We start from the raw sequence: 19,155 nt of genomic DNA on the forward strand, positions 1-19,155 counted from the left end.
CCCCCCCATTCCCTTACCCTTACCCTTACACCCAGTTTATGGAAAGTATGGGATCCCACTGTCCCTAATGATGGTAGAGCATCTACTCCGACCGCCCCACCCAGTGCATATATTTTTTTTTAATGTTATCTTTTTTTTTTTTTTTTTTTTTACCAAGCGCAAAACTAACTTATAGTTCCATAGCCTTCATATTCTATCTTTATCTCTATCTCTATCTCTATCTGTCTAAGTGCTATTTATGTCTAGATTTTATAATGGGAAGAGAAAAAGAAAGAGATAATCGTGAGGGGGGAGCACAAAAGGGTTATTTATCACCGCCTCATCCACTCAACTCTCGACACCTTACCCTTTCTGTTTTCCTCACCCCCCACATTAATCAAAGAACCCTACATTAAGAGCCCTGACCACTGAGTCCACCCAAAAAGGCTCTTGCTTTCACCTCCGACATGAAATACTGGGTCCTATTATCCATTACTATTTTCAATTTAGCAGGGTTTAATAAAAAAACCTGTTCCCCCTTATTTTGAAGTGGTTGAATTAACTGACGGAGCCTCCATCTTTTTTCAACAGTAGTGTGGCAAAAATCTGGCCTCACAAAAAACTTGCATCCTTTAGCCTTACTTCTAGAATTGGGTTGAGCACGGTCATATATGGCCTGTCTTGCCTGAAAATTAAGCAGAGAGATTAATATTGCTCTGGGTCTCCCACTTCCTCCTACTGAGTTTAACCCTGCTCTACTAAAGGGAAATCGGTGGGCTCTTTGAATCTCTCTATCCCAATCCCACTGATTTAAGTCAGGAAAGGCCTCCTTAAAGAGTGCGACCATAAAGCTATGTGTATCTGATCCTTCAAGTCCCTCTGGTATACCCAGTACACGCAAATTATTCTGCCTTAATCTATCCTCCAAATCTGTCAATTTCCACTGAGTATCCTCAAGTTGTTTCTCCATAGCTTCTCAAGTCACTTGATGAGACCCGGCCTCATCCTCCAGATGAGAAATACAAGTCTCCACTTCTTCTATCCGTATAGCAAACTCCGAACATGTCTTAGCCACCCGACAAATTTGGATTTGCATCTTTCGACAAGCTAATTGAGTCCTACGGCTCTCAGATTTAGATTCTTCTCGATGTTCCATGATACTTTGATATATGGTTTCCAACGACACAGGATTAGGCTGTTTTTTAATATTATCATATAACGTTGTCATCCTTAGAATATTCCCACTGAAGGCCCTTAAGACCCTTAGTATCCTGAGAGTTAATAGAATGTTTGTTAGGTCCTACTTGCTCGCTTCTCTTCCTCTGTTTTATTTCCGACGTGAAATACTGGGTCCTATTATCCATTACTATTTTCAATTTAGCAGGGTTTAATAAAAAAACCTGTGCCCCCTTATTTTGAAGTGGTTGAATTAACTGACGGAGCCTCCATCTTTTTTCAACAGTAGTGTGGCAAAAATCTGGCCTCACAAAAAACTCGCATCCCTTAGCCTTACTTCTAGAATTGGGTCGGGCACGGTCATATATGGCCTGTCTTGCCTGAAAATTAAGCAGAGAGATTAATATTGCTCTGGGTCTCCCACTTCCTCCTACTGAGTTTAACCCTGCTCTACTAAAGGGAAATCCGTGGGCTCTTTGAATCTCTCTATCCCAATCCCACTGATATAAGTCAGGAAAGGCCTCCTTAAAGAGTGCGACCATAAAGCTATGTGTATCTGATCCTTCAAGTCCCTCTGGTATACCCAGTACACGCAAATTATTCTGCCTTAATCTATCCTCCAAATCTGTCAATTTCCACTGAGTATCCTCAAGTTGTTTCTCCATAGCTTCTCGAGTCACTTGATGAGACCCGGCCTCATCCTCCAGATGAGAAATACGAGTCTCCACTTCTTCTATCCGTGTAGCAAACTCCGAACATGTCTTAGCCACCTGACGAATTTGGATTTGCATCTTTCGACAAGCTAATTGAGTCCTACGGCTCACAGATTTAGATTCTTCTCGATGTTCCATGATACTTTGATATATGGTTTCCAACGACACAGGATTAGGCTGTTTTTCAATATTATCATATAACGTTGTCATCCTTAGAATATTCCCACTGAAGGCCCTTAAGACCCTTAGTATCCTTAGAGTTAATAGAATGTTTGTTAGGTCCTACTTGCTCGCTTCTCTTCCTCTGTTTTTTCCTAACCGTGGCATTCTTGCTACTTTCTTGTGTTTCCTTCCCCAGTGCCGAGGAGGACACCTCTGAATCAAACTCTGAAGAAGTCTTATCCGCCTCTAAATCTAAATTGCTTGACCAGCTTGAATGATCCGATAATGAAAAAAACTTATCTCCATGCATTGTCTCATTATCTCGTAACGCCATAGGTCCCTGCTTTAACAAACTTATTCCAGCAAGATGTGACGAATCCTCTCCTGGGCCCTCCATCCTATTATCTCTGTTACTGCCAGAAAAAAATGGTGGCGGTTGTTGTTGACCCCCCACATCTACCTGTAACAGTATCATATCTTCTTGAGAGTTCTTCCTCTGCTCCACCTGACTCCCAGCGACATGTTTTTCTAAGGCCGCCACGTCTGAAGCATCACCCAACCTCCCCCCTTCTTCCTGTGGGGGGAGTCCTTCCGCAGCCACCATTTCAATAGTTGCTAATTGATCAGCCACCACCGCAACAGAGGGTGTGTCCTTCCCTCTCTCAAGAAACCTATCCAACGAGGCATTCTTAGTTTTAGAGACAATCTTCTCCCCCGAACCATACTTTATATCCATTGTTGCCCCCTGTCGAGTTGACGTACTAACCCTTAACGGTTTACCCCGTCCAGACAAAGTCATATTTTTCCCCACCTTTGGCGGCATTTTTACTTTCTTCTCTCTCCGAAGCACAAATGCGTTAGTTGCGCAAGTACCAAATGCCAAGCGCCGTTAACAAAAAAAAATTCTAACCGTTTTGTGAATCCACGTCTGAAGCTTTCCCAAATTAGCGTCCGTAAGCACAAGCCAGCCGTTGCCCTCAAACAGGAACAGGAGCGAACCAGAGCCCATTCCTCAAAGGCGGCTTGTAATCCTGTAATCTTTTGACATCAACACCAATATCCACGATATTTTATTGCCCTCGAGCAGGAACGGGAGCGGTAGCGAGCCAGTGCACATTTCCTTAAAGGCGGCATATAATCCTTTAACATTAGCAACAGTATCCACTTTTTTTTTCCCCTAAGACAACAAACCGCCGCTACAATGTATCCAGTACGACTGCCAGGAATGAAGCCGATACATTGTGTCTAGCGCGAGGACGTGCGAGAATGCCGTTTCCACAGAGAGAGCCTCCGGCTCACAGGAAAGCTTCCCCTGCACTGAAGGGTTCTGGCCGGAGCAGACGTTCACGGCCGAATCACGCGGCCGCCATCTTGCTTTCCCCCCTGTTGTGTTTTTTCATGGCTTTTGCAGAACTTGATTGTTGAGGATGCTGCTGGGCCTTCATCAATCTAAAAACAGGCTAAAGGCAAAAGTGCTCTTGGTTCTCAAAAAGCCCATATTGTCTGGCAACGAAGGAAACTATTTTATTTGTGGAGGTGCTCCGTGTGAAGGGGCAGCATAATGTAACTCAAAGTGAAGTCAGTCTTTGAGAAAGAAATCAAGAAATAAGGCACGAAATAAAGACAAAAAAGGAAAGAAGAAAAAAGAAAGAAGGAATAAATAAGGAAGGAAAGGAAGGAAAAAAGGAGGAAACACAAGGAAGGAAGACAGAAGAAAAGAAAGAAGGAAAGAAGAAAGAGTAAAAAACAAATAATGAAAAACAAAGAAAAAATAAAAAGAGAGGAGGAAAAAAGAGGAAGAAAAAGAAAGAAAGAAGGAAAGAAAGGATAGAAGGAAAGTAAGGATGGAAAGAAAGACAGGCAGACATGGTTTCAAAGGTAGGGCACGGTCATTGTAATGTTATGTGAAAAAATGCTGCCTACGTGCATTCAAGCACCTTTTGAGTCAGGGATTCCATTCTGGAATGTGGGGGGTATGGAGGAATATGGTAGAAGGGAAGAGCAGCACACTCTCAGTTAGGGATAATAAATAAATGGTTAAAAAAGAAGCTGCTGTCTCTTCATTTCTGACTCGTGCTTTAAGGTAACTATAACTTGCGCCCCTGCAATGCAGTTTTTTCGTCAAAAATGTTACTGAAAATATTACATTGATATTATCAAGGATGTCATCAAATATTTCATGAATGACATAATTTGTGAGGTAATTAGCAGGGCAAGAGAGGGGGCAAGTTATAGTTATCTTAGGGCACAAGTTATAGTTCTTGAGATAACTCTAACTGTAACAGGTGAATTTCTAAGGTTTTGTACTTTTAAAATGTGAGCCTAACTATAACGTCCCTTTAGCCTTTGTTTTTTTAAGTAAATATAAACATACATATTGTTGGAAAGTGAATAATTGGTAAGGGCAGGTAAATAAGCAATAAACCACAACTCCCCCACTTAGGTTCAGTTGGGGTCTCAATAAATGTATCCTGGCACAACCCTTATTAGCCTGGCAACAGGCAACAAGGCTTAACTTAGGAGATAAAGGGGGTCATTCCTACCCTGGCGGTCCGAGACCGCCAGGGTAGGGGACCGCGGATGCACCGCCAACAGGCTGGCGGTGCATCCAGGCCCATTCTGACCGCGGCGGTAAAGCCGCGGTCAGAAAAGGGAAACCGGTGGTTTCCCGACAGTTTTCCCCTGGCCTGCAGAATCCCCCATGGCGGCGCTGCAGGCAGCGCCGCCATGGGGATTCTGACCCCCTTCCCGCCAGCCTGGTTCTGGCGGTTTCGACCGCCAGAACCAAGCTGGCGGGAACGGGTGTCGTGGGGCCCCTGGGGGCCCCTGCAGTGCCCATGCCAATGGCATGGGCACTGCAGGGGCCCCCTAACAGGGCCCCACATTGATTTCCAGTGTCTGCATGGCAGACACTGGAAATCGCGACGGGTGCAACTGCACCCGTCGCACAAAAGCAACTCCGCCGGCTCCATTCGGAGCCGGCTTCATCGTTGCTGTGGGTTTCCCGCTGGGGGGGCGGGCGGCCTTTTGGCGGTCGCCCGCCCGCCCATCGGGAAAGCCAGAATGATCGCCGCGGTCTTTTGACCGCGGTACGGTCTTCTGGCGGTTCCCGCTTGGCAGGCGGCACCACCAAAGGCTCTCATTACAACCCTGGCGGTCAGTGATGAAGCAGCAGTAATACCGCCAACAGGCCGGGGGTAACAAAAATGGAATTATGACCACGGCGGAAACCCCCCACACAGACCGCCACTTTAACACACCGACCACACCTGCGGAATCAACAAGCACCACAGCGGTAACCGCCAACAGCCAGGCGGAAAACAATGTTCTGCCCACAGTAATATGACACACCTATCTGCCACCTTTTCCGGGGCGGTACCAACGACATCAAAAGCACAGCGGAAACAGAACACAGAAGTCAAAGGACTCACCTCTGGAGACTCAGGGAACAACCACGACGCAATGGAGCCCAAGTTGAACATTTTTCTGATGCTTGTCTGCCTTCTCCTGCATTAAGAACACTAACGCCGGCGAAGACGACCATGGTGAGTACTGCCGCCTAGCACACAAGGGAGAGGGGGAGGAAAAAGAGAGTGGCACACACATGCAACACGCAGGACGCAACACCCCAACCTCCAACACCACACACACAACCAGACGCAGTAACATTATATATACATCCCGTAACCCTAAGGAATTATGCAAGGACAAAATGATTGGAGGAAAGTGAGTGTAATACGATAAAATAACATGAATAAGTGCATCAAAATACAAACGTATATACATATTTACAAATGTAGGGACAGTGCCCAGTCCTCAATGTCAGTGGGCAACAGGGCCACATCACATAGGCCAAGGCCCCACCTCACTCCTGCAACAACACAGCAGGGGCATCAAGTCAAAAATACACAGGCACCTCAGGGGGACGGGGAATGGGGGGGCACCTCAGCCGGAAGATGGGTCAATGCCACTGGTCCTGGAGGGGGCTACATGCCCTGTGCGCTATACTGGGGAGTGCAAGGCACAGTCTCTCAAGTGGGTGGTATGCCCACTGCTTGGTCCTGGGGAGTGCAAGGCCACAGTCTCTCAAGTGGGTGGTTTGCCCACTGCTTGGTCCTGGGGAGTGCAAGGCCACAGTCTCTCTAGTGGGTGGTTTGCCCACTGCTTGGTCCTGGGGAGTGGAAGGCCACAGTCTCTCAAGTGGGTGGTTTGCCCACTGGTTCTGGAGGGGGCCTTGTGCCCAGTGTGCTTCATCCTGGGAAGGATGGGGTGAGTGGATGGATTCTTCCACTGGTTCTGGAGAGGGCCTTGTGCCCAGTGTGCTTCCTCCTGGGAAGTATGGGGTGAGTGGATGTCTTCTTCCACTGGTTCAGGAGGGGGCCTTGTGCCCAGTGATGCAGATCTTGGGGGGTTCAAGGTCACAGTCTCTCACCTGGGTGTCACACCTACAGGATTTGCAGGGTCCAGGACGCACTACAGCCCATGGAGGCAGGACTACACACTGCCCACCGGCGGTGACAGTTGCTCAGAGGTGGCAGTGGCAGGGCTTGTGTCGGTCGAGTAGTGAAGGGAGGCTCCAGGCCTTCTCCTGCTGGCTGTCCGCTGGGGCTGCTGCTGCTGGCAGTGTTGCTGGTGGCGGTGCTGGCAGTGGTGAGGGGGACACTCCAGCCCTTCCCCTGCTGCCTCGGACGGCTGTACCAACATGGTTGGTGGTGGGGGCTCCGAATGAGTCCCAGCACCAGGCCTCCTGTCCTTCCTGGTTGCAGGTGCAGGCCCCTTGCCCTTCCCTTTCACAGCTGGTGGTGCTTCCTTGCCCTTCCCTTTCACAACTGATGGTGCCTCCTTGCCCTTCCTAGACGCTGCTGGTGGTGCCTCCTTGCCCTTCCTTGATGCACCTGGTGCAGGCACACTTTCAGTGCTGCTGGCTGGTTCCCAGGATCCTCTACCACCTGCAGTAGCTGTCAACACTATTGTGGCCATGGACTGGGTGGCTGAGGTGCTCGCCTAGGTTCTGACCACCCAGGACGGGGGCAAGGGGTAGGGAAGAGGTCAACAGTGGTGAAAAGCTTCTTAGGGACATTGGGGTGGGAAGAGGGTGAAGGTTTGGGAGTGGAGGAAGAGGAAGTGGTTGTAGGACCTGTCTGTCTGCTGTGATTAGGTGCAGATGCAAGGGCTGGATGCTGCTGTGAGGTGGATGGCTGTTGGGCGTCTGAGTGGTTGTGTTTGTGTACTTTGGGAGGAGGGGACACAGACACAGTGGGAAAGGACACAGGGGTTGTGTGCATGGATGTGGGGTAGTGACTGCCAGTGAGGGGTGTGTAGTGGTAGGCGTGCTGGTGATGGAGGTAGTAGATAAGGATGTAGGTCATGCAGGTGTGAGTGGAGATGCTACCGGGAGGGAGGTGGAGGATGAGGAGGAGGGGGACACAGTGGAGGCAGTGGATGTTTGTATGTCTGCATCTGGATGGTGTTTGTGTGAGTGCCTGTGGGATGATGTGTGGTGCTTGTGTTTGCCTGAGCCACTCCTGTGTGTTGTCCTGGGTGCGTGCTGGTCTGCTTGTGTGCTTGGGTTAGGTTGGGGTTGAGGGGAATGGGACTGGGTAGAGGAAGTTGCAGGGGGGAGGCTAGAAACAGGGACAATGGCTGCCATCAGAGAGGAGGCCAGATCCTGGATTGATCTCTGTTGGGCCGCCATGCCAGAGTGGATGCCCTCCAGGAATGCATTTGTTTGTTGCAAATGGGCTGCCAGCCCCTGGATGGCATTCACAATGGTTGACTGCCCAATAGAGATGAACCGCAGGAGGTCAATAGCCTCCTCACTCAGGGCAGCAGGGCTAACTGGGGCAGGGCCTGAGGTGCCTGGGGCGAAGGAGATGCCCACCCTTCTGGGTGAGAGGGCACGGGAAACACGCTGAGGGGCTGCTGGGATGGCGGTGCTGGTACGGGGGTGGCAGCTGTACCTGTAGTTGGGGTGGCCACAGAGGTGTCCACCACCACCAGGGACCTTCCATCGGAGGAGGTATCACTATCCGAACTGCCCCCTCCTGTCTCCGCCGTGGTGCTCCCCTCGCCCTCCGTCCCACTGGTGCCCTCACCGTCGGTGGATCTGGCCTCTTGGGCCATGTGGGATGCAGCTCCCTTCGTCGCCAGTGCCTCTGCTCCTCCACCAGATGATGCTAATGCACAGAAGGCCAGGGTGACAAAACAAAAAGGGGGGAAGAGATAAAGGATACACCTGGTCAATGGCTGCTCCAACACCACCGTTGGCGTACATGGCACACACACAGGGAACAGCCCTACGCGTTAGGCAATGCACTACCAGTCACAATGCTAGTCACCAGGCCATGGACAGGAATACCTAACACCAATAGCAGCATACCTGAGACCCACAAACCCCAGCCCAGTAATGGATGCCTACTAGCTTGGTTGGAGGTGGTTAACATCATACCCTGCCCAACATGGGACCTACCCTGCAATGTCCGGCCTGGCCTAGGGGCACCTACAGGCCCACATCCCCACCCGGAGACCACCCCACCACGCGCAAGTAGTATATTGGGAAACTGTACTCACCCCCTTTTGGCTGCTGTGATGCCCTCAAGCACCCATCCAGCTCCAGATAGGCCACCGCCAGTAGGTGGGCCATCAGGAGGTTCAGGGTTCGATGGGCACCCCTTCCTCGTTGGGAGGCCATCCCCAGCTGAGCCTCCGCCGTCTTCCTTGCCCAGCATCCAAGTCCTCCCACAGTTTGCGACAGTGGGTGCTCCACCTGCCATAGACCCCCAGAGTCCGCACCTTCTTGGTGATGGCACGCCATATACCATTTTTCTGATGGGCACTGACCTGCAGAAAAATACACATAGAAAAAGGTATCAGTCAGACCGTCTGACCTGTTACACTCATGTCCCACCATAGCCCTCACATCCCTTTACGCACAGACATTGCCCACCATACATGCAGCACGCTGCCCATGACCCTTCCAACAACTCCCCCCCTCACACGAGGCCCTCACACACAGCACTCCATGCATTTCTGCCCCATGCATCGTGCTCACAGTGTACTCACCTGTTGGTCTGGAGGCCCATACAGCATTCGGTACTGGGGTAGGACACCATCCACCCGTCTCCCCAACTCCGCAACGGTCAAGGCAGGGGCCCTTTCCCCAGTGACACGAGCCATGGTTGGTTCCAGACACAGGTCACAGCAGCACTTGCAGTTTAGGTCCTCTCATGTTGAAGGTCAGGTAGCAAGTGAGTGAACAGATAGAAAATGGCGGTCACGTCCGTGGCGGTGCGTACCATCACTGCCGGCGTACATCACCATTGGCCACTGTAACCCATAGGGCCCAATGTGAACCAATGAGGAGTTGCCCGGCGGTACTCGACTGCCTCCCGCAACGTTGCACAACATCAGCAGAATCATCCACATGTCCCTCCATTCAGGACAGGCGGATGCCATTTCAGGGGTGGGGCAGGCCATGGCACCTAACTGCGTCACAGTACACATATGTACCATTTGGGCCTATACAACAATATACTGTTACAGTCAAAACATGCAATGCAGTGTAGTTTTAGGAAATGTGGAATACGGACCAGCTGCTCACCGTTTTGCCACCTAGATTATAACCGCTGCGGATGATTAGGAGATGGAGGCATCCCCGTGTACAGACCCCTGGTGGACTTGGCAACTATGGAGGACAGGCACATCATCCTCACCTATAGACTTGACAGGGCCACAATCACAGAGCTGTGTGCCCAATTGGAGCCTGACCATATATCTGCTATCCGTTAGCCCACTGGGATCCCCCCTCTTGTGCAAGTCCTATCAGTGCTCCATTTCCTGGAAACTGGCTCCTTCCAAGTGACAGTGGGCTTGGCAGCAGTAATGTCACAGTCAATGTTCTCAATAGTGCTGACCAGAGTGTTGTCTGCCCTGATAAAACACAAGCGCAGCTACATCGTATTCCCCCAGGTGGAGGATTTGGCAACAGTTAAAGCTGACTTCTATGCAATGGGACATATCCCCCACCATTATTGGGGCTATTGATGGTACACATATTGAATTTGTACCCCCCGCCCCTGGAGAAATGAACAGATGTTCAGGAATAGAAAGAGCTTTCACTCAATGAATGAGCAGATAGTGTGCCTGGCAGACCAGTACATCTCCCATGTGCAAAGTATCCTGGGTCTGTGCATGATGCCTTTATCCTGCGGAATAGCAGCATCCCATATGTGATGTCTTAACTCCAGAGGCACAGGGTCTGGCTAATAGGTGATCCCTGGTTCCCACCCAGTGGGTGGTGGTGTATGGTGTGGGCCCTAAGGGTGAGTGTGTGGCTAACAGTTGTCCCTCGATATTTGCAGGTGACTTGGGTTACCCCAACCTCTCATGGCTACTGAACCCAGTGAGGAATGCCAGGACAAGGGAAGGGGAACGTTACAATGAGGCACATGGGCGGACAAGAAGTATTATCAAAAGGACCTTTGGCCTCCTGAAGGCCAGGTTTCGTTGCCTCCATCTAACTGGTGGATCCCTGTACTACTCACCCAAGAAGGTCTGCCAGATCATCGTGGCATGCTGCATGTTGCGTAACCTTGCCTTGAGACGCCATGTGCCTTTTCTGTAGGAGGATGAAGTTGGAGATGGCCGTGTGGCAGCAGTGGACCCTGTGGACAGTGAAGATGAGGAGGCAGAGGATGAGGATGAGGACAACAGAGCTGCATTAATACGACAAGACTTCCAGTGACACACAGATAAGACACTGTAACTTCACTTTACATTGACAGTTTTGCGTTTTACATTGTACTTGGCAAGCAGATTCTCCTAATTCTATGGCCACATACTGTACCCTTTGGCACCTCTATTTTCAGATATCTATGCCCCACTCTGGCTCCTGGTGTGTTGACTGCAGCCTACTACAGGTCATTCCTATGTATACATTCCTGGTCAGTTGTATTGCAGTGTTTAAAGCTTGTTAAACAAATATATATTTCATTCATTTGCCAGACTTCATACTTGTATTTTTTTGAATGGTGTTTATTTAAGTGCTAATCAGTAGAGGGGGATGTGCAATGGGCTGGGGTGATGGTGGAGGAAAGTCCAGGATAGAGTCCAGTCTATGTGGATCACAGGTGCATTGTCCAAGGGGGCATAGGAAGGGGAGCAATGGCAGTTTAAGGTGGACAGGGTGACAGGGTGGAACACAAGGGTGACAATCAGGAGAGTCTTATTTCCTGTCAGGGGTCTTGGCAATAGTCTCTGGCTTCTGCCTGGATTGCAGGGACTGTTTGCGGGATGATTCTCCTTCTGCAGGGGGAGGGGTGCTGGTGGCCTGTTGGTACTGTGGCGGGACCTCCTGTCCACTAGCAGCAGCGGAGGTGGAGGGCTATTCATCGGTGTGGCTAGTGTCAGGGGCCCAGTGGTGTGCCACTGCCTCCCCGATGGTGTTGGCCATGTCTGCCAGCACCGCTGCAATGGTGACCAGGATGGTGTTGATGGCCTTCAGGTCCTCCCTGATCCCAAGGTACTGTCCCTTCTGCAGCCGCTGGGTCTCTTGCAACTTGTCCAGTATCTGGCCCTTCGTCTCCTGGGAATGGTGGTATGCTTCCAGGATCCCTGCAAGTGCCTCCTGGAGAGTCGGTTCCCTGGGCCTGTCCTCCCCCCTGTCGCACAGCAGTCCTCCCAGCTTCCCTGTTGTCCTGTGCATCTGTCCCCTGAACCGTGTGCGTGCCACTGACCCCCGATCCCTGATTGTCCTGTGTTTGTGGGGTGTCCTGGGGTACCTGTAGTGGTGGACACACTGCTGATTGACGTGTCCTAGGGACAGAGGTATGGGCGGGCTGGGTGGGTGCTGTGCTGGTGTTTCCTGAGGGGGGAGGCTCTGTGGTGGTATGGGACTGTACCTGGGTAACCGACTGTCCTGAGGCCCCTGATGAGACAGGTTGGTCATCCAGATCCATGTGTCTAGAGCTGCTGTCATCACTGTGAGCCTCTTCTGTGGGGGGACTGGATGTTGCTGGCACCTCCTCTCCAGTGACGTTGGGTGGGGGACTTGCAGGGATGTAAATGCAGTGTTAATGTTTCTGCGTGTGACATCTTGTGCATGGGTGTGTTGCCCTCTATGGTTGTGTTTGCCCTGGCAGATTTGACTTGTGTGAGTAGTCATTTGGTGGGCTAGGTGATTATTTCTAGTGTGCATGCTTTAGTGAAGGGTGTCCATGCAGGTCTGTGATGGGGGTCCGTGCATTGGTGTTACATGCAGGGCTTGGTATTGGGATGGGTGGGTTGTGATGGTGGGGTGTATGTGATGTGGATGATTTCCTCCACCATGACCCTTAGCTCCTCCTCTGAGAACCTGGGGTGTCTTTGTGGTGCCATGGGTGTAGTGTGAGTGGTGTCTGAGGGTGTGTGGGGTGATTTTGTTGGGGTGTGTGCTGTAAGGTGAGTGGATGGTGTATGGTTGATGGTGTTATGTAGCTCTGGTTCTGTGGGTGCTCTTGGTCCCTCTCTCTCAGTTGGCAATTGTTTTAGTCATAAAGGGTTGTGGGTAGTGTGTGTGTTTTATAGTGGCGTGGGTGTGTGGGTGTGGTGTGTGTATGGGTGTCAAGTGTGTGTAGTTTGAATTGTCCAATGTAGTGTTGGTTTCTATGTGTGTGTGTATTTTGAGCGCGGCGGTATGTACCACCAATGGTTTACCGCAGTTGGATGTCTGCTGCGGTGATTTGTGGTTCATAATGTGATGGGTGAAGTTCTGTTGGTGTAACGGTGTGGGTTTTGCTACTGCCAGTTTATCACTGACCTTTGGGCTGGCAGACTTGTGTTTGTGGCTGTATAGTGACGGATTGCTGTGTGTGTGTCGTAATATGGGTAGCGGTAATCCGCCGGCGGTATGTTTTATTATAGATAAAGGCCCATATTTATACTTTTTGACGCTAAACTGCGCTAACGCAGTTTAGCGTAAAAAAATTTAGCGCCGTCTAACGCCATTCTGAAGCGCCATGCGGCCGCCGTATTTATGGAATGGCGTTAGCCGGCGCAAGCAGACCGGCGCTGCCTGGTGTGCGTGGAAAAAAACCACGTACACCAGGCAGCGCCGGCGTTGGGGAAAATGGCGTTAGGGCGTCTTAAAATGGGGCAAGTCAGGTTGAGGCAAAAAAATCGCCTCAACCCGATTTGCGCCATTTTTTACGACGCCCAGACGCCATTTACATGACTCCTGTCTTAGTAAAGACAGGAGTCATGCCCCCTTGCCCAATGGCCATGCCCAGGGGACTTATGTCCCCTGGGCATGGTCATTGGGCATAGTGGCATGTAGGGGGGCACAAATAAGGCCCCCCTATGCCACCCATAAAAAAAAAATATTTTTTATACTTACCTGAATGTCCCTGGGATGGGTCCCTCCATCCTTGGGTGTCCTCCTGGGGTGGGTAAGGGTGGCAGGGGGGGTCCCTGGGGGCAGGGGAGGGCAGCTGTGGGCTCATTTTGAGCCCACAGGCCCCTTAACGCCTACCCTGACCCAGGCGTTAAAAAGTGGCGCAAATGCGGGTTTTTTTGACCCGACCACTCCCGGGCGTGATTTTTGCCCGGGAGTATAAATACGACACATTTGCGTCGCCGTCATTTTTTAAGACGGGAACGCCTTCCTTGCATCTCATTAACGCAAGGAAGGCGTTCACGCAAAAAAATGACGCTATTTGCCCATACTTTGGCGCTAGACGCGTCTAACGCCAAAGTATAAATATGGCGTTAGTTTTGCGCCGAATTTGCGTCGAAAAAAACGACGCACATTCGGCGCAAACGGAGTATAAATATGCCACAAAATGCTTTGGCACCTATACACATTTCACCATGCATTCATCACACACCTGCACAACACACAATTTACTTTTACACACAACACACTACAGCCGTCACCCACTCACATCACAGCACCAACACCTCATCACTTACGTAATTCTCACCCTTCTTCCTTCAAAACTACCTCACCGCCTTTACCACCACTACCGTGTCCCCACAAAAACACCCACGTTTCACAGATGATGAATTGAGGATGAAATTGTCAGGGTAGAGCCACACCTGTTCGGAGCACAGGTCCAGCAAACATCAATGTCCAGAAAAATGGAGTTGTGGCTAAGAATAGTCGACAGGGTCAATGCTGTAGGCACTTAGAGGACATTATGAAGAGGTGGAACAACTTCCAGGGGAACAAACCACGCACCACACCTCAGTCCAAATGTGCTAATACCTACCACTGGCATGCCACTTGTCCACTAAATTCATCTAGCACCACAGCCCTTGGGAATGGCATGTGAAGTACTGGGAACTGATAGCACTACAACACCCAGAAGGCAATATCCTACCATAATGAAAACCTGAACAGTGCACCAAAAGTGTCATGCATGCGAAACTAACTACCAGTCTAACTCATCTTGAATTTCCAACTGGGAAACAGTTTATGGAAAGAACAGCAATGCCAAAGCCTACTCCCATCATCTTTCCATGCAAAACACAGCTACTGCTGAGTGCCCCAACAAACTTCCCTTAGAACAAATATACCTAAGATAGAAATATACTCACTTGGGCTGGAAATCTAGATGCCAAAGTGGATGCATTGCTGTAGATTTCCAGCACAGGTGTCTATTGCTTACTCCGATACTGTGTCTCTACTTTGACACTATTGTGCAGTGTCCAGCTTTTAATTTGTGCCATGTATCATGCCAGACACTTCACTAGGCACAAAGGTGAGCACCCATATCAATAGTCAGACAACATGAGATGGTATCAGCAGTCTAATGACTACCAATATAGTTCAATATCTTTAAACTTGGTGTATGGTATTGAAATTACAGAGTCTCACATTGTACTAAGTAAGCTCTTGCAGCTGTCATTGTCATTTCTGGGGATCATGTCAAGGTACTATGTGCATCTCACACAACGTCGCCAATACTCTAAATGACACATCACTTGTTTTGTCACTTACTGCAACTCTGTGTTCCACTTCTCCTACAGATAACCTTGCCATTGCCACCATGGAGAGCATACCAGAGACTGCCACTACCCCTCTGGATGAAGGCCTCAATGAGGACAACACCCCTGGATACTGAGGACAAAGCTGGCCCATCAGGGACACCTGGTCAGTCAACAACTGTCAGCCTCACCCTGCTTACATCGACTCCTCCCAGCCCTGTTGCATGAACATCACAGGCAACCATTCGCCCCCAAACCTGTGTACCAAGGACTGTTTAATCCATTGTGTGCCCCCCAGTACAGGTCTCACCCTGTCACCCCCGACAATGAGGTTCCAGGGGAAAGGCACGTGGGGGTAGGGTGCATGGGAGGGATGGGGGCTTCCAGGGGAAATACTGACCAGGAAACCATCACCCAAGTCTTGGAAGCCTACCATAATTCCCAAGGCTTGATGAGCCAGGTAGTCACCATGATGGAGGAAATCCAACAGATGCAAAGGGACAATCACCAGGAAGTCATGCAGCAGTGGCAGGCACAAATGCCATCCTGACTTCCATTGCTGGGGTGCTGAGGGACATTATTACTATCCTGAGTAGGTCTGTCAGACAACATCAGGCCTCTTCCACAAATAATGACTCTTCAGCCCCTTCAACATCTGTGGCTGCTAATGGAATTGAGGCCTTGCCAGCAGAAAGACATGCCACAGATACCCCACCCTCTGTAGCAGAGGAACCCCCATGCAAATGTGGACATCCACCCAAACATCCAGGAGGAGTAGATGCCAAGACCAAACCCACTGTCAGGAAGTAAACCTCTCTTGACTTGTTCTCCTTGCGTGCCACAGATATACCCTGTTAACTGTTCTGAAACCTAACACCATTTTCCTGTACTAGAAAAAGACACTGGACTTGTGTTAACTAATGGTGTAGAGCTACCCTGATGATTTCAGCCACCCTGACAGAACCCTTCATTGCAGTGCTTAATTTGTAAATAAAAGTGTGCAGGTGCCCAAAGCCTGCACTCTTAGTCATGCAGCTGCTGCAGTTAAATGTGCGAACACGGAATACTGAGGCAGCATAGTCCTAAAGCTGTATCAAGTCTGTTTAATCCAATTGAAGTCACTCCCTGCCCCTTCAGCTCACTCCTGCAGCTTTCTGCTTTCTCCCTTTGTGACGCTTTTTTGGTTTTTCTCTTCCTCCGTCTTTCCCATATGTGCCTTTTGCTCACAATAAATGCTTGAGGCAAAAAATAAGTGCTGGCCCGCAAAAATAAGTGTGGGTACTCTTCACCGGAAACAACAAGCACAAATTGAGCACTGCTTTACTGTTAACTTTGTGTTTTTTTGGTTACTATTCACACATATTGTTTTGCACTCCCAAATAAATGACACTTTAACACAGGTCCTGCGTAAGTGTCATTCATCAACCATGTACACTTGTCATCTATGCCAACTATTGTATCAATATGTCCCTCTGTATTGTACAAGCTTTGTTATGGACATTACATGTGTAGTCTATCACCAGGAGACTCATTACATTGGGTTTGTAACAAAGACAGAAACAAATACAGTTGTATCTTACATCTCTACACATTTATTCCTCGATTTGCAAACAGCAGATAGAATAGTACTGTTAGTGACTTATGACTGTCAGCTTAGGTGTCATTCACTTCTAAGCCATAAGGTATAGAAGTTAGGAACATGGCAGTCTTTCTACAAGCCAGGAGGCATACACATTGGTCCTTTGTAATACCATGTAAAGCCTTATCACATACTCATACCTTAGCTTCCAAATAATCATACCCCATTATACAGACAGGGATCAGTACTGATGTCCCCAGTCCAGGCACCTTTCACTTACATTGCTCACGTACCTGTAGGCTTGCCACTCACCTATGTCAGTCCACAGAGACATGCACATTGGTCTGCAAAGTAGGAACACACTGACAGCTATGTTACAGGTAGGTCACATACAATGGAAACTATTATGATGATAGAGGCTCTTGGTCAACATTTTTTACATGTCAGACACATATGGACACACACATGACAACATTTGACCACCTGCAGTACCAAACAGGTCTTCTTGGTGGGAAAACACACTTCTACCTCAGTGTCCTGACAGTCTGACCAATCATTACCTGGTTTCATCCTGGGCCACTTCTTATGTCTGTCTGCAATTTCCATATACCTCTGACACTGTCTGTGACTTGCCAAAGATGAAGAGCCTAACAGAAACTCAGCAAATCTGCAATTGACAGAGATGAGGGACACAACATGGCTGTAAACATACATCAGTTCTGACAAGTCATTTTCACAAGTGTGACTTTGCATGTGCAGTAACAAATCAGCCCACTGTATGCCATTCTGTTCTGTACACAATACCAAATTACAAACTGCATGCACAACTGAGTCATTGGAGCTACCTAAGACCTCATGGATGATGCTAGATAGGAGGTGACATGCCAGCCATCAATTATAGGTTACAAAATGGAACCTCACCATCAAAAAAAATCACATACTTTGAGTCAGTTGAAGTACTGATTGATCAGATCTGCCTTGGAGTCTCAAGCTTCATCTTCATCTGGCTCATCATCACTTGGCAAATCTGCATTTCCACCCACAGGTTTTGCTGCCTCCCCCTAATCTGGTATGAATGGTATCTGACGTTTCATGGCAAGGTTGTGGAGCATTCAGCAGGCAACAATTATTTGACATGCCTTGTTGGGTGAGTAGAGAAGGGCTCCTCCAGATATATCCAGGCAGTGAAATCTTGACTTCAGGATATCCAAAAGTCAGCTCAATTACACGCCTAGTCCTTCCGTGGGCCTCATTGTAGGAGACTTCCCTTGGCGCTACTGGGTACCTCACTGGCATCAACAACCAATGACGGTTTGGATAGCCTGAGTCCTCTGTAAGGAACAGGTATAACAACACAAACATTTATCTGGGACATGCACATTTGTGATAGCAGAGAGAAACTTAGCAAACACACGTCAACTGTGACTTACCAACCAGCCAGGCTCTCTCTGTGTAGAGTCATATCATCAGCAGTGGGATGTTGCTGTTGTGCATAATAAAGGAATCATGAGCTGATACTGGATACTTTGCACAGACTTGTGAAATGTGCTGATCTGCCAAACACACCACTTGGACGTTGATGAAGTGGTGGTGTTCCCTGTTCCTGTATACCTGTTCTTTGGCACTGGGGGGGAACCAAGGCAATATGGGTGCCATCTATGGCTCCAACCACATGTGGAATGTGTCCCATTGCATAAAACTCTACCTTCACATAGGCCAAATCTGCATGTTGGGGAAACCTGAGGCAGCTGTCCAGGTTTTTCAACAATGCACACAGTACATCCTTCAAAACAAGACTCAACCTGGGCTGAGACATCCCCGCAGTTAGGGCATTTGTATTCTGAAAGGATCCAGTGGCCAGGAAGTGTAGCACTGATAGGACTTGAACGATGGGAGGTGTGCTATTGGGATTACGAAAGGCAGGCATCAGATATGGCTCCTACTGATCGCAAAGGTCCATGATTGTCTGCCTATTCAGGCAATAGATCTGTATAATATGTTGTTCCTCCATGGTGTGCAGGTCTACTAGTGGCTGGTGCACTGGAGGTAGTCTTCCTCTCCTCATGCCAAGGTAATTATATAGAAAAACAAATAGATTCTAGGTGACTCTTACAATGTACACAAAATGAATATGTTCAAATGTAAGTCAGACATATCTGCTGTTGATGTCAGAGACAACATATGACATCTGAAGTACAACATCTTGCCATGTATCCTATGACACTCCCCTTGCTTCACATTCCCTGAATTCGCTAATGTACTATACATGCATACTTATCTGTGACTGTCAGTGTTTGATAGTCCAACTTAGTGTACATGTGAAACATACTTGCTGCACCTATGCTACATTACCGACGCACATAGGATGTAGAGAATAGTTGTACATTTCCATTTCCACAATTCCCTCTGTCACACAGCTTTTACTACTCACAGGCATAATTAGACTACTAAACATGAAGGCAGCACTCACTGACATTTCACACAATATAGGGAATCGTTAATGACGCAGATTCCTTTACTTTCACATCCATTTAATTCCATCAAAATGACAGCTGCCTGACCTACTGCACTCGTCATGAAGAA

Source organism: Pleurodeles waltl, chromosome 3_1 (assembly GCF_031143425.1).
Source record: "Pleurodeles waltl isolate 20211129_DDA chromosome 3_1, aPleWal1.hap1.20221129, whole genome shotgun sequence".
Classification (NCBI taxonomy): Eukaryota; Metazoa; Chordata; class Amphibia; order Caudata; family Salamandridae; genus Pleurodeles; species Pleurodeles waltl.